Genomic DNA, 12,500 nt, shown 5'->3' with positions numbered 1-12,500 from the left:
TCAGCAAAGCTAAGAGTTTTTTTTAATGTTAATATAGATTAAGGGTAAATCTGTTCAAAAATAAAGAGTTTGCATCATCCATAAGAGATAATGAAATCAATCTCTTAATATCTTCTTCTTGTCTTAATGGGTAAAAAAAGTTAAATTAATTGGGTAATGCTTTACTTTAAAGGGGGGTTCATAAGACTGTACTTTAAAGGGGGGTTCATAAGACTGTCATGAAAGCTTTATAGTCATGACATGACTTATATTACAAAGCTGTTTTTAAATAGCTTTCATTGAAGGATGCCCACATGACTGCAGAAGAGAACTGCTCCGACAACTCTCTGATGAGGTATGTTTATTAGTATTATTATTATTATTAGTAGTAGTAGTAGATGTTGTTGCTGTAGTAGTGCATTTAATTGTAATTATTTAACTTAGTGTGTGTCCTAATTTATGAACATATGCAATAGTGTAACATTGTGGCGACCAGAGGCATGTTAGAGAAGCTGTGAAACACACTTAGTCCTTAATACACACACAGTACGGTCTGACATAGTGGGGACCGGGAGCCCTGAGTACTACTGTCTAATTATTATTTTTTGTTTTTTATATTCAGCTTTCATTGAAGGATGACCATATGACAGAGGAAGAGAACTGCTCTGCTCCAGTAGGAGACCCACAACCCTCTGATGAGGTGTGTTTAAATTTAATAATAATAATTATTATTATTATTATTAGTAGTAGTAGTAGTAGTGCATTTAATTGTAATTATTTAACTTAATGAAAATCTAGAAATGTAACAGAGTGTGTGTGTCCTAATTGGTGAACGTATGCACTAGTGTAACATTGTGGGGACCAGAGGCATGTTAGAGAAGCTGTAAAACACACTTAGTCCTGAATACACACACAGTACGGTCTGACATAGTGGGGACCGGGACCCTTGAGTACTGCTGTCTAAATAATATATATTTTTTATTTTTTTTATTCAGCTTTGATTGAAGGATGACCATATGACAGAGAAAGAGAACTGCTCTGCTCCAGTAGGAGACCCACAACCCTCTGATGAGGTGTGTTTATTATTGTTGTTGTTATTATTATTAGTAGTAGTAGTAGTAGTAGTTGTTGTTGTAGTGATAGTGCATTTAATTGTAATTATTGAACTTAATCAAAATATAGAAATGAAACAGAGTGTGTGTCCTAATTTTTGAATGTATGCACTAGTGTAACATTGTGGGGACCAGAGGCATTTTAGAGAAGCTGTGAAACACACTTAGTCCTGAATACACACACAGTAAGGCCTGACATAGTGGGGACCGGAACCCTTGAGTACTGCTGTCTAACTAATATAAATTTTTTATATTCAGCTTTTATTGAAGGATGAACATATGACAGAGGAAGAGAACTTCTCTGCTCCAGTACGAGACATACAACTCTCTGATGAGGTGTGTTTATTAATATTGTTGTTGTTGTTGTTGTTGTTGTTATTATTATTATTACTAGTTGTTGTAGTAGTAGTAGTTGTTGTTGTAGTAGTGGTGCATTTAATTGTAATTGTTTAACTTAATCAAAATCTAGAAATGAAACAGAGTGTGTGTCCTAATTTATGAACGTATGCACTAGTGCAGTGGTTCTCAAACTTTTTTCACCAAGTACCACTTTAGAAAAAAATTGTCTCTCCAAGTACCACCTTACGATGCTATTTTTTAACCAGTATTAAAAAATAGCGTCATAGGCCTAATTAAGCAGCTACAGGTGTGCACAGTTTAAAAACGATGCAGATTAATTCCTATTATTAAGAATATGTATTATTATCAGTCACTTTAAACCTTTGAAATAGTCTGAACATTAACTGTGCTTGCAGATAAAAAAAAAAAAGTTTTTGTTAAAATGTGCTTTTAAAAGTTCATTAAAAATGGCATTGTTCTTAAAAAGTAAAAAGAAAACTGCTGTACTTAAATCTAAAGTATTCATTGTAGCCTATTCATCAAAAACTGGAGATGTTGCTTTTACCTTATAAATATAGGCTATATGTCACATTCCTACACTTTCAGACAAATCTTGAAATATATGTTAAATGTACATATGACAGGGTTCATACAGGCACAGCCTAATGAAAATCAATTCCAGCACCTATTTTTTTTTTCAAGACTGACATGTATTGAAGACCTGAAAAGTATTCTCAGCAACCCATAAAACATTGCATAGGAATAGATACAAATAAAAAACATAAAAAAATTATATTTATTAATCATATATTAATAATATAATAAACCTGCACTAAATGCTTGTGAAATCTTTTTTGTACTCAAGTAAAAATACTATTACACTGCTAAAATAACACAAATTTTAGTAAATAATATTAATATTAGGTAAAAGTACAAAGTACTCTTTTAAAAAGTACTAGTTGGTTACTTTTGGAAAAAAAAAAATCTGATTTTCATTATGAAATCACTTTTTTACGTGGAAACCTGATTGAATGGTTTAATTGCTTGAATCCCAAAGCTACATGTATAGGAATTTGCACTAGAAAAGAAAGTATGGTCGATTTTTCATTTCATGACTCTTATGCTTTAAGAGCCTTATTGTTAATTTTGATAAATAAACAATAAGTAACAACGGATTGCTTTGACCTGTAATGCTTTAAGACAGATCAGAATACAGCTAAATGTATAAATCACACAAATACCTCATCCAGAAACATTTCCAGCATAATTATTTTGTCGTAAAGAAAAAAAATTAAAAAATCCACCTTTGTTAAAAGTAAGTTTCACTTCACAACACAGCCAAATAAGAAGACCATTAGCATTGTCATCGATCATGTATCAATCTATTTCTAAATACTTAATAACTTTGAATACTTTTGACTAAATTTAGTCAAGGAACAAAGATAAATAATGTCTACTTTAATAGAGGAAAGATCGCGATTGTATTCAATCTGAGCACACAGGCGATCCTGAGAGGACTTGCAGTTCATTTGAAAAAAAAAAGCCTATTTAAGAGCTCGCATATCTGTTTTAGCGATTTGCGTACATTAATGTGCTCTCGTGTTAAAATAAAGCACTCGCCACATTTGTAGAAATGAGTTATTGCGCAATACCTCCATTCCCGCGCCGCCATTCAGAATGTATTTAGAGGAGTGACAGGTCAGAGGCGAGAGACTGGCTGTCGGAGAGCGAAACGTGTTTGTAGATCATCAAAAAGGCAGGAAATATGTCCGCGGTTTAATTACTCTGCTAGACATCTCTATAGTGAAAACATCCGAGAAGCATTAATCCAACAAAACATTTGTTTTTAAGTTGTTTTTTCTGTCTCTGCAACACAGAAAGCATTTGTCCCGCCCTTACGTTTCACGCAACTAGACAAGGTCGACTGTGATTGGCTACTTTTCATGTCAGTCAAATCACGCTTCAGAATCAATTCTTAAACTTCGGGAAATGATTTATAACAGCTTATGACACAATGCACTAAAATAAACATTCTAAGCACAGCGTTGTGATCGTACGCTTCACAAAACAGCCAATGCTGATCACATCGATGTTATATTACGCATTAAAGGATTAAAAGTGTTAATTGTTTCTTTCATTGTTCAGCGGTTCCTCCGCGTACCACTAGGACCACAGTTTGAGAACCACTGCGCTAGGGCATATCTTATTTTTTTTTTTTTAACTGTGTTTTTATTAAAGTTTTTATAAACATAGTATACAAATAGCATTTACAATGTTTAAAATCACAAAAAAAGGAAACAATTAGAAAGAAAATGATAATAGATATAAATTATTATAATAGATAAATAATAATGACAGCTTAAAAAATACAATAAAATAATAAATTAATTAAAATAATAATAATAATAATAATAATTAATAAAAATAAAAAGAAGGAGGGAGGGGTAAACAAATAAATAAATACACTCCAATATAAAGGTAATAACTATGACAAAGACAAAGCCCCTGACAGCCTTTTAAAGATCAAGTAAGTATGTTTCAATTAATGCCCAGGTCTGTTGAAAAAGGTCTGATTTCAGCTGCAAATCTGCAGTCATTTTCTCAAATATATATATATATATATATATATATATATATATATATATATATATATATATATATATATATATCTGTTTCAACCTCTGTGTCCATTCTGTTAAAGTAGGTTGGCGAGTCTTCATCCAGTACACTGTAATTATTTTCCTAGCTGTTATTAATAATATGTGTAGTGCAAATAGGTGAGACTTACTAAACTGATCAGGGGGGAAGCCATCTAGCAGAAAAAATACTGGATGCATTGGTATGTCATATCCTATTTTTTTCTAATCTCCCTGTTAACCTCCTGCCAATACACTTGTATTTTAGGACATAAATATGAGAACATAGTCCCCCACTTCTCCACAATCCCTCCAGCATTGTGATAATTGAATAGAACTATTGAATTTGGTGACCACTAATGGAACTCTGAAAAACCCCATCTTCATCTTCCAATTGAACTCCTTCCATGTTTGACTGCTTATACCCTTACGACAATTTGAGCATATTTGTTCCCACATTTCATCTATTATGGTGTTTAACTCTAATTCCCAATTTCTTTTAAAGTAATAAGATTCGTCAGATTTATCCTGCATCAATTTTCTATATAAATGGGCTACATGATTTTTAGTAAGCAGACTGTGTTTAATAATGTCTATAAAATATTTTTCTGTTTGTTTGAGATCTTTTAATTATACCCCATTGCTTATGATTTGTGATATAGTGTTGCAGTTGTAAATATCTAAAAAAAATCTTTAGATTTCAGTGTAAATCTATTAGATAATTGAGAAAAGGATAATAAGGTCTCCCCATCAAAAAGTTGATTAATTATCTTTAAACCATTCTTTTCCCATCTGTTGAAGACATTATCCATAGTAGAAGGAAGAAATTCTGGATTATCTTTAGTGAGTATTGCATGTGATAAAGATATTGTTCCTTTAAATGCTTTTTGTACTGTCGATCAAATTTGAACGGTGTGTTTAATCCATATATTCGTTTTTTTCACTCTCTTTTGTGCTGGCATATCCAAGAATGGCAGGACTTTCAGAGACACTCCAGGAAATGAATTCTGTTCAATACTAACCCAGTCTGCTTCTTTATCAACACCAAGCCAAGCTGTGATAGTCCTCAACTGAGCAGCCCATTAACAGTACTTAAAATTGTGAAGGTTCAGCCCCCCCTTATCTTTATTTGACATTAGTATTTTAAGTCTTACTCTTGGTCTTTTATTTTGCCAAATGAATTTTGAAATCAATTTTTCTAATTTATTAAATGCTGTGACTGGGACCCAAACAGGAAGGGATTGAAATAGAAAGAGGAGTCTTGGCAGTATGTTCATTTTCACTGTTTCTATTCTACCAAACATAAAGAGAGGTAGTTTTTTCAATCTAACTACGTTTTATAATTTCAAAAAGCCGTGTCTAATTTGCTGTGTATAAACGTGATGCTTCAATCATAAGGATGACCCCACGGTATCTAAAATTCTTATAGACCATCGAAAAGATATATCCTTGTCTAGTTGTGATGGCCAGTGTCCTGATAAGAATGAATGACCATTAACACAAACTCTTGATTTAAGATTCTTATAAAAAAACAAAACATTACCCATTTAACAAAAGTGTCATTAAATCCCATGTAATTTAGAGTCTGCTCCAAGAACACCCAGTCCACCCTATCAAATACTTTTTCAGCATCTAAGCTCAGAAGCATTGAGGGTGTTTTGCTCTTTTCCAATCTGCTGTAAATTGAATGTTTTTCTTATATAATTTATTGCATGTCTTTCATTGTTAAATCCGGTCTGATCTGGTTTAATTAAGTTTTTAATATGTTTTTGAATTCTAATTGCTAATATTGAAGTTAAAATTTTCATATCTTGACATAGTAAGCTCATTGGTCTGTATGCCATACATTGTGTAGAGTCCTTGCCACTTTTTTGAAGTACTGTAATGATCGTATTAGACCATGAATGGGGTGCATCTTCATTCTGCAATACATAATTATATACCTTGCATAGATTTGGTGCCAATTCATTTGTAAATGCCTTATAAAATCGTCTACCCCTGGTGAATTATTATTTTTTAAATGTATTATAATTTCTATTATTTCTTCTTCTGTAATAGGGGATATCATTTATTTTGCCTCTGCTTCTGTTAATTTATTTAAGCCAATTATTTGCAAAAAATCTTTAACTTTTTCTTTCTTATTTACAAGATTCTGACCCTCATATAATTCTTTGTAGTAATCTCCGAATGCATTTATTATGTTCTTTAGTTGAGTAAGCATTATTGATGTGTCTGGGTGTTTGATTTTTGGAACAGCTCTGTTTGCTTGAGACTTATGTAACTGAAAAGCTAAAAGCCTGCTTGCTTTATTACTCATCTCAGAGTATTTTCTGCTTACAAATCTAAGTGCCCCCTCTGCTTTATATTTAAGTCATCTAATTTCTTTTTTTAAGCATTCCAAAATTTGAATTTTACCTGTTTGTTTATGGTATCCTAGATGTTATTTCTATTATTTTACCTCTTATTACTGCTTTGGCCTCTTCCCACAAAATAGAAGGAGTAACCAACCCATTATCATTAATATCAAAATATTTAATTAACTGTTCTCTTACTTTGGCCTTACAACCATTTAGCACTGACACGTTTAATCTGCAGTATTTAAACTGTTTACCTTGTCCAATGTTAAGTTTTAACCTAACTGGCACATGATCAGATATAGTTATCTCGTTATCTATCTATTTGTCATTTTTTGACATTATGTAAATCTGTTCTAGAAGTACAAAAAAGGTCTATTCTAGAGTAACTGCCATGCACATGTGACATAAAAGTAAAGTCCTTCTCTTTGGGGTGTAGGTGTCTCCACACATCTACTAATCCTAATTCTCTAATTATTCCTAAAATAACTTTTACTTTTTTGCCTGTGGTCCTCTTTCTGCTGGTAGCCTAACTATTTTACTATCTAGTACACAATTAAAGTCTCCACTTATTAAATTTATTCCCTCACCTGTCTGTACTAATAGAGAGAAAACATTCTTGACAAACTGTGTATGGTCTTCATTGGGTGCATAAAGGTTCAGAATAGTAATTTTTTTGCCTGCAATTGTTCCAACTACCATGACATATCTTCCTTCTTTGTCATTTGCTCCAAATTAAAGAAGACTGACTTGGCAAACATGATTGCTACACCTCTCTTCTTCCCTTTAGAAAATGAGGCATTATAAACCAGGTCCACCCACTCACTTCTAAGTTTTAAATGCTCCACATCCGATAGGTGTGTCTCTTGAAGAAGTGCGCTAGAACATCGAATATTTTTAAGCTGATTAAATATTTTCTTTCTTTTAATTGAGCTGCTCAGACCTTTCATATTATAACTAACACAAACTACATCCTTCATTCAATTTGTTATAACACTTATATATGTTACGTATCCATTAAGTTCCAGTAAAAAGAAACAAAAACAAAAAAAAAGAAAAGAAAAAGGGAGAAAAAAAGAATAAAATAAATGGGTAAATTCTTTGGCAGTCAATGGGCAGTAATTCACTTGAACAAAAATGAGAACATAAACTTTATACATGAACATGGCTTCCACACATCCATTCGGCCCAGTTTTTCTCCCAAAGGCCAACTGACTCTCTGGGGTATCAAAAGTGTACTGAGTGCTTTCTGTTTAAAACATGACTGCCTCCAGGAGTCTGTAAAGTATCAGCAAAAACATCCGTCTGTTTTAAATAAAGTCAATTATCAAAAACATTTGACACGTGTATCTTCACAAAACAAAACACAAACCAAAAATAAATTTAAAAAATAAACATTTTCTTCCATGTTTCAACCAGAGTTTACTCACATTCTGGAGAGAAATATCCTTTTTAATATCTATATTGTCTACATATTTTAAACTCTTCAGTCCTTCTGCAGAAACGCTTTAAGATCCGCATCCGTCAGTGATGCTGTGTCCATCCCACGTCCACCTTTCCCTTGCACTGACCATTTGTTTTCAGTATTTCTCTCGCTTGTCTGTCTCGTTCATTCACTCGGACTTTAATTCCCAGCTCACGTAGTTGCAAAGCAGCAGCTACCAGTGTAGAGAACGTCTTTACTCCCGTCTCTAGTTAGATCCTTATCTGTTCTGGATAGACACACTGCGCCCGCACATTCTATGTCCTGAGCTGTTTCATGACGTCTCGCACCTGTGCTCTTTTCTTCTGTTACTCTGGCGAGTAGTCATTGTCAAAATAGATCCGTTTCACATTGTATATTACCTCTTTCTGAGACCAGGATTGTCGTAGGATTGCATCTTTAACAGCAAAGTCCAAGAATCTCACTATTATTGATCTTGGGGGTGCAGCAGGATCTCTGGGTTTTGCTGCAAGGGCTCTATGTGCTCTTTAAATCTTTATGTCCAATTCTTGAGGCAGTTGTAGAACAGTGGTAAGCAAACTTACCACAAATTCCACTGTAATTTCTCCTTCGCAGCCCTCGGGTACTTGGTATATTCTCAAATTATTTTGGCGAAGTCTATTATGTAAGTCTTTGCATCTTTCTGTGAGATCCGCCTCTTGTTCCAGCAGGTGTCGCAGCGCCCTTTCATGCCTCATCCAGATCTCCTCAGTAACCCCGATACGTTCCTTAGTCTCTTCAATTCTGCTCTTCAAACCGTTTATTTTGCATTTCAGGTCCTCAACTGAAGTCTTCAATTTTGTCAGTGATTTTTGTGTTTGTTTATGCCCGTCTTGATTTTCTCTTCTCAACAATTTCAGTTCGTCCATCACTTAAGAAAGTTAAGGTGCACGTAGGTTAACATTAGCTTTAGCTTGTACAGCAGGGCTAAGTGATCATTTTTTGTCTTTTTTTTCTCTTTCTATTTTCTTTTTTTGATGTACTCTTATATCTCGTTGACGTACTCATTCTGATTAGAACTAGTTACTTGATTCGAGATGTATTTAAAAAATAAAACAGAGCTTAACTTTTAAGCATGTGCCATCTCTATGGCACCACTGGAAGTTTCCAACTGTTGCTATTTTAACAAGGAAGAGGATGTAGTCATCAGGATTCAAACCTGCGTGGGGAAAAACCAATTGATTTCTAGTCCATCGCCTTAACCACTCAATCACACCTACAAGACTGCCTGTACTGCCATGTACATGCCTAGTACACGTGTTGTGCACTAAATGAAGGCTGGAGATTACAGATGGCAACACAGAGTGCAACGCCAATGTCACCTTAAAAAACCTGCTGTGACCCAGATTCGAACCGGGGTTGCTGCAGCCACAACACAGAGTACTAACCACTATACGATCATGGTGAGCTTCGGGACAGCCGTTGTGGCTCTAGTGTGGTATGTTCCTCCCTGTGATATGCCCCTTTCTGTTCAGTGAGAACACGCTGTTGTTTTTCTCCTCCTACCAGCACAACGCTTTTCCCGAGAAACAATGGAAATGCAAGCAATTGATGACTGCTGCAATTTTAAAAAGGGAGAGAACATAGTCAACAGGATTCGAACCTGCGTGGGGAGACCCCAATGGATTTCTATTCCATCGCCTTAACCACTCGGCCACAACTACAAGACTGCTGGAACCTCCATGTCTTCATGCCTAGTACACGTATTGTGCATCCAGATGAAACATCATCAAGCGATAGCTCAACGGCAAAAGCTGTGGCTCCACAAAATGAGCCCTACATGCTCAAACAGGGACTTGAACCCTGGACCCTCAGATTAAAAGTCTAATGCTCTACCAACTGAGCTATTCGGGCTCTACAATAGAAATAAACATGTAGGCAAGGTTTAGGGTTGTGGTCGGCGCAGACCTTTACAGTACACTAAAGTTTACCGTGAGATGGGGTTTTAAGCTTATGGTTGGTGTGGATGTTGCTAAAACACGACAGGTTACTTTAAGGTTGGGTTTATGGTTGTTGTAGATGTAGACATCAGTACAACACAATAGTTTGGACTTCATGTCATGTAGGAGACATTAAATAGATCAATGATAACTGCAGAATGTCTTTCTGCTGTTGTGGCAATGAATGGACACTCAACAATTGAAAAGATTCCTTCCATGCCTTAGCAGCGTGACTTGATCAGTACTTATCTACACAGCATGCTGGCATCAAAGATCCTGTTTCAGGGGTCCGTTCTTCGTACCTTGCTTAAATGATCTAAGATGATTTGGCAGATCCTGGATCTTTTAATCTTGATAACTGAACTCTCGCTAATTTGGTTCTTCAAACAAGTTCGCGAATCAGATTAGAATGTCTGGATAAACTGATCTGAGATCGCTGCTTGGGTTGTGAAGGACAGATCTATCGATCTTTAAAATCATGATCAGCAGTGCAGCGATTGGCTGATGGCACAGCAGCGTAATAACATCATCTGATTAATATTCAATTATCCATGTGAGCAAAATTACATCAAATTAGCAGGAAACAGTTTGCTAAATATGACACGCAATAACTTTACACATTTGTTGTGAGCTGCAGGCTTTACACTTTCATGTGTCAAGAGTATTCATCATGTATTTAGTTCTACATTTAGAAAATATTTTCTTTATTATAAAAGCCGGTTTTTGAATCGCTGTTTGGAATAACTGGATGTTTACAAAATCACTTTTGATAAAGGTGTCTGCAACTTTTGTGAAGCATAATCACTGGCATATTAACTGTCAAAACATGTTTATGACTGCATTAATGTATTATTTCTTTTTTTTAAAAGTCACATATTCTGCATTATTATTATCATACACAAATTGTACTAAAGCGATCTAAAAAGTACATATCAATAAGTTTTCTCTTTGCACCACCAGGTGACAGTCTTTGTACTTTAATTTCGGGGGTGCAGATTGCATAAGTTTTATTAATATATAACTTTATTTATTTTATTAATAACTTTATATATATTGTTAAAAATATTTACTATTTTCCTAATTGTATATAACTACTACTGTGAGAAAATATCAGAATTCGGTACATGGTTTCTCTGTTATCTTTGCTTGAACTGAGCCGATCTAATCTTGTTCATATGAATTAAACCTGCTTCCGATTAGGTTTGAGCTAGCAGAACTGTTGATATGACAACAACTTTCAGATCAGCTTTGAAGAACAAAACGATCCTGGATCGTGTCAAATCGTCAATATCCAAATCCAGGTAACTGAGTAATCCACATACGAAGAACAGACCCCAGGGTTCCGTTCTTCGTACCTCGCTTAAATGATCTAATATTAGTTGGCAGATCCCGGATCTTTTAATCTTGATAACTGATCTCTCGCTAATTTGGTTCTTCAAACAAGTTCGCGAATCAGATTAGAATGTCTGGATAAACTGATCTGAGATCGCTGCGTGTGTTGTGAAGGACAGATCTATCGATCCTCGAAATCATGATCAGCAATGCAACGATTGGCTGACGGCACAGCAGCGTAATGACATCATCTGATTAAAATTCAATTATCCATGTGAGCAAAATTACATCAAATTTGCAGTAAACGGCTTGTTAAATATGACATGCAATAACCTTCCACATTTGTTGTGAGCTGCACGCTTTCCACTTTCATGTGTCAAGACAAGAGTATTCATCATGTATTTGAATGCAAATCAATGTATTCAGTTCCACATTTAGAAAATATTTTCTTTATTATAGTAGCCGTTTTTTAATCGGTGTAAAGAATAACTGGTTGTTTACAAAAGCATTTTCATATTGGTAAAGGCATCTGCAACTTTTGTGAAGCATCAAATCACTGGCATATTAACTATCAAAACATGTTTATGACTGCTGAAATGTATTATTGCTTTAAAAAAAGTCACATATTGTGCATTTCTATTATACACAATTAATTCTAAAGCGATCTAAAAAGTTTATATCAATAAGTTTTCTCTTTGCACCACCAGGTGGCAGTCTTTGTACTTTCATTTCGAGGGTGCAGATTGCATACGTTTTATTAATATGTATAACTTTATTTTATTAATGACTATAACTTTATATATAGTTAAAAAATATGTACCATTTTCCCAAGTGTATATAACTACTACTGTAAGAAAATATCAGAATTCGGAACATACTTTCTGTATATCTTTGCTTGAACTAAGCCGATCTAATCCTATTTATATGAATTGAACCTGCTCCCAATCAGGTTTGACCAAGCAGAACTGTTGCTATGACAACAACTCTCGGATCAGCTTTGAAGAACGAAACGATCCTGGATCATGTCAAATCGTCAATATCCAAATCCAGCTAACTGAGTAATCCACGTACGAAGTACGAACCCCAACGGCAAGCTACTAGACAGCCGTTGTGAGCCTTGTGTGGTATGTTCCTCCCTGTGATAAGCCCCTTTCTCTTCAGTGAGAACACTCTGTTGTTTTTCTCCTCCTACCAGCACAATGCTTTTCCCAAGAAACAATGGAAATGCAAACAATTGATGACTGCTGCAATTTTAAAAAGGGGGAGGACGTAATCAGCAGGATTCGAACCTGCACGGCGAGACCCCAATGTATTTTTAGTCCATC

The 12,500-nt window shown here is 34.8% G+C and overlaps 1 protein-coding gene and 1 non-coding gene across 2 annotated transcripts in view; one reads left to right on the top strand and one right to left on the bottom strand.

The window, feature by feature from the left end:
- The window catches only part of zgc:174180, an 83,622-nt gene that overhangs the window by 25,164 nt on the left and 45,958 nt on the right, over positions 1-12,500 (top strand). The window contains exons 16-19 of the mRNA XM_087245823.2: positions 273-334; positions 602-679; positions 975-1,052; positions 1,350-1,427. The gene's annotated coding sequence lies outside the window, so the exon portion shown is untranslated. The remainder of the gene's footprint in view (positions 1-272; positions 335-601; positions 680-974; positions 1,053-1,349; positions 1,428-12,500) is intronic.
- trnaf-aaa (transfer RNA phenylalanine (anticodon AAA)) overlaps positions 12,444-12,500 on the bottom strand; it is an 82-nt gene continuing 25 nt past the window's right edge. Inside the window, exon 1 of the tRNA in view lies at positions 12,444-12,500. This exon is cut by the window's right edge and continues 25 nt beyond it. This is a non-coding gene — a tRNA (tRNA-Phe).

This window comes from Danio rerio, chromosome 4, assembly GCF_052040795.2.
Source record: "Danio rerio strain M-AB ecotype USA chromosome 4, GRCz13ab, whole genome shotgun sequence".
NCBI lineage: Eukaryota > Metazoa > Chordata > Actinopteri > Cypriniformes > Danionidae > Danio > Danio rerio.
Note: the sequence above shows the minus strand (reverse complement) of the source record. Positions and strands in the feature narration are given on the sequence as shown.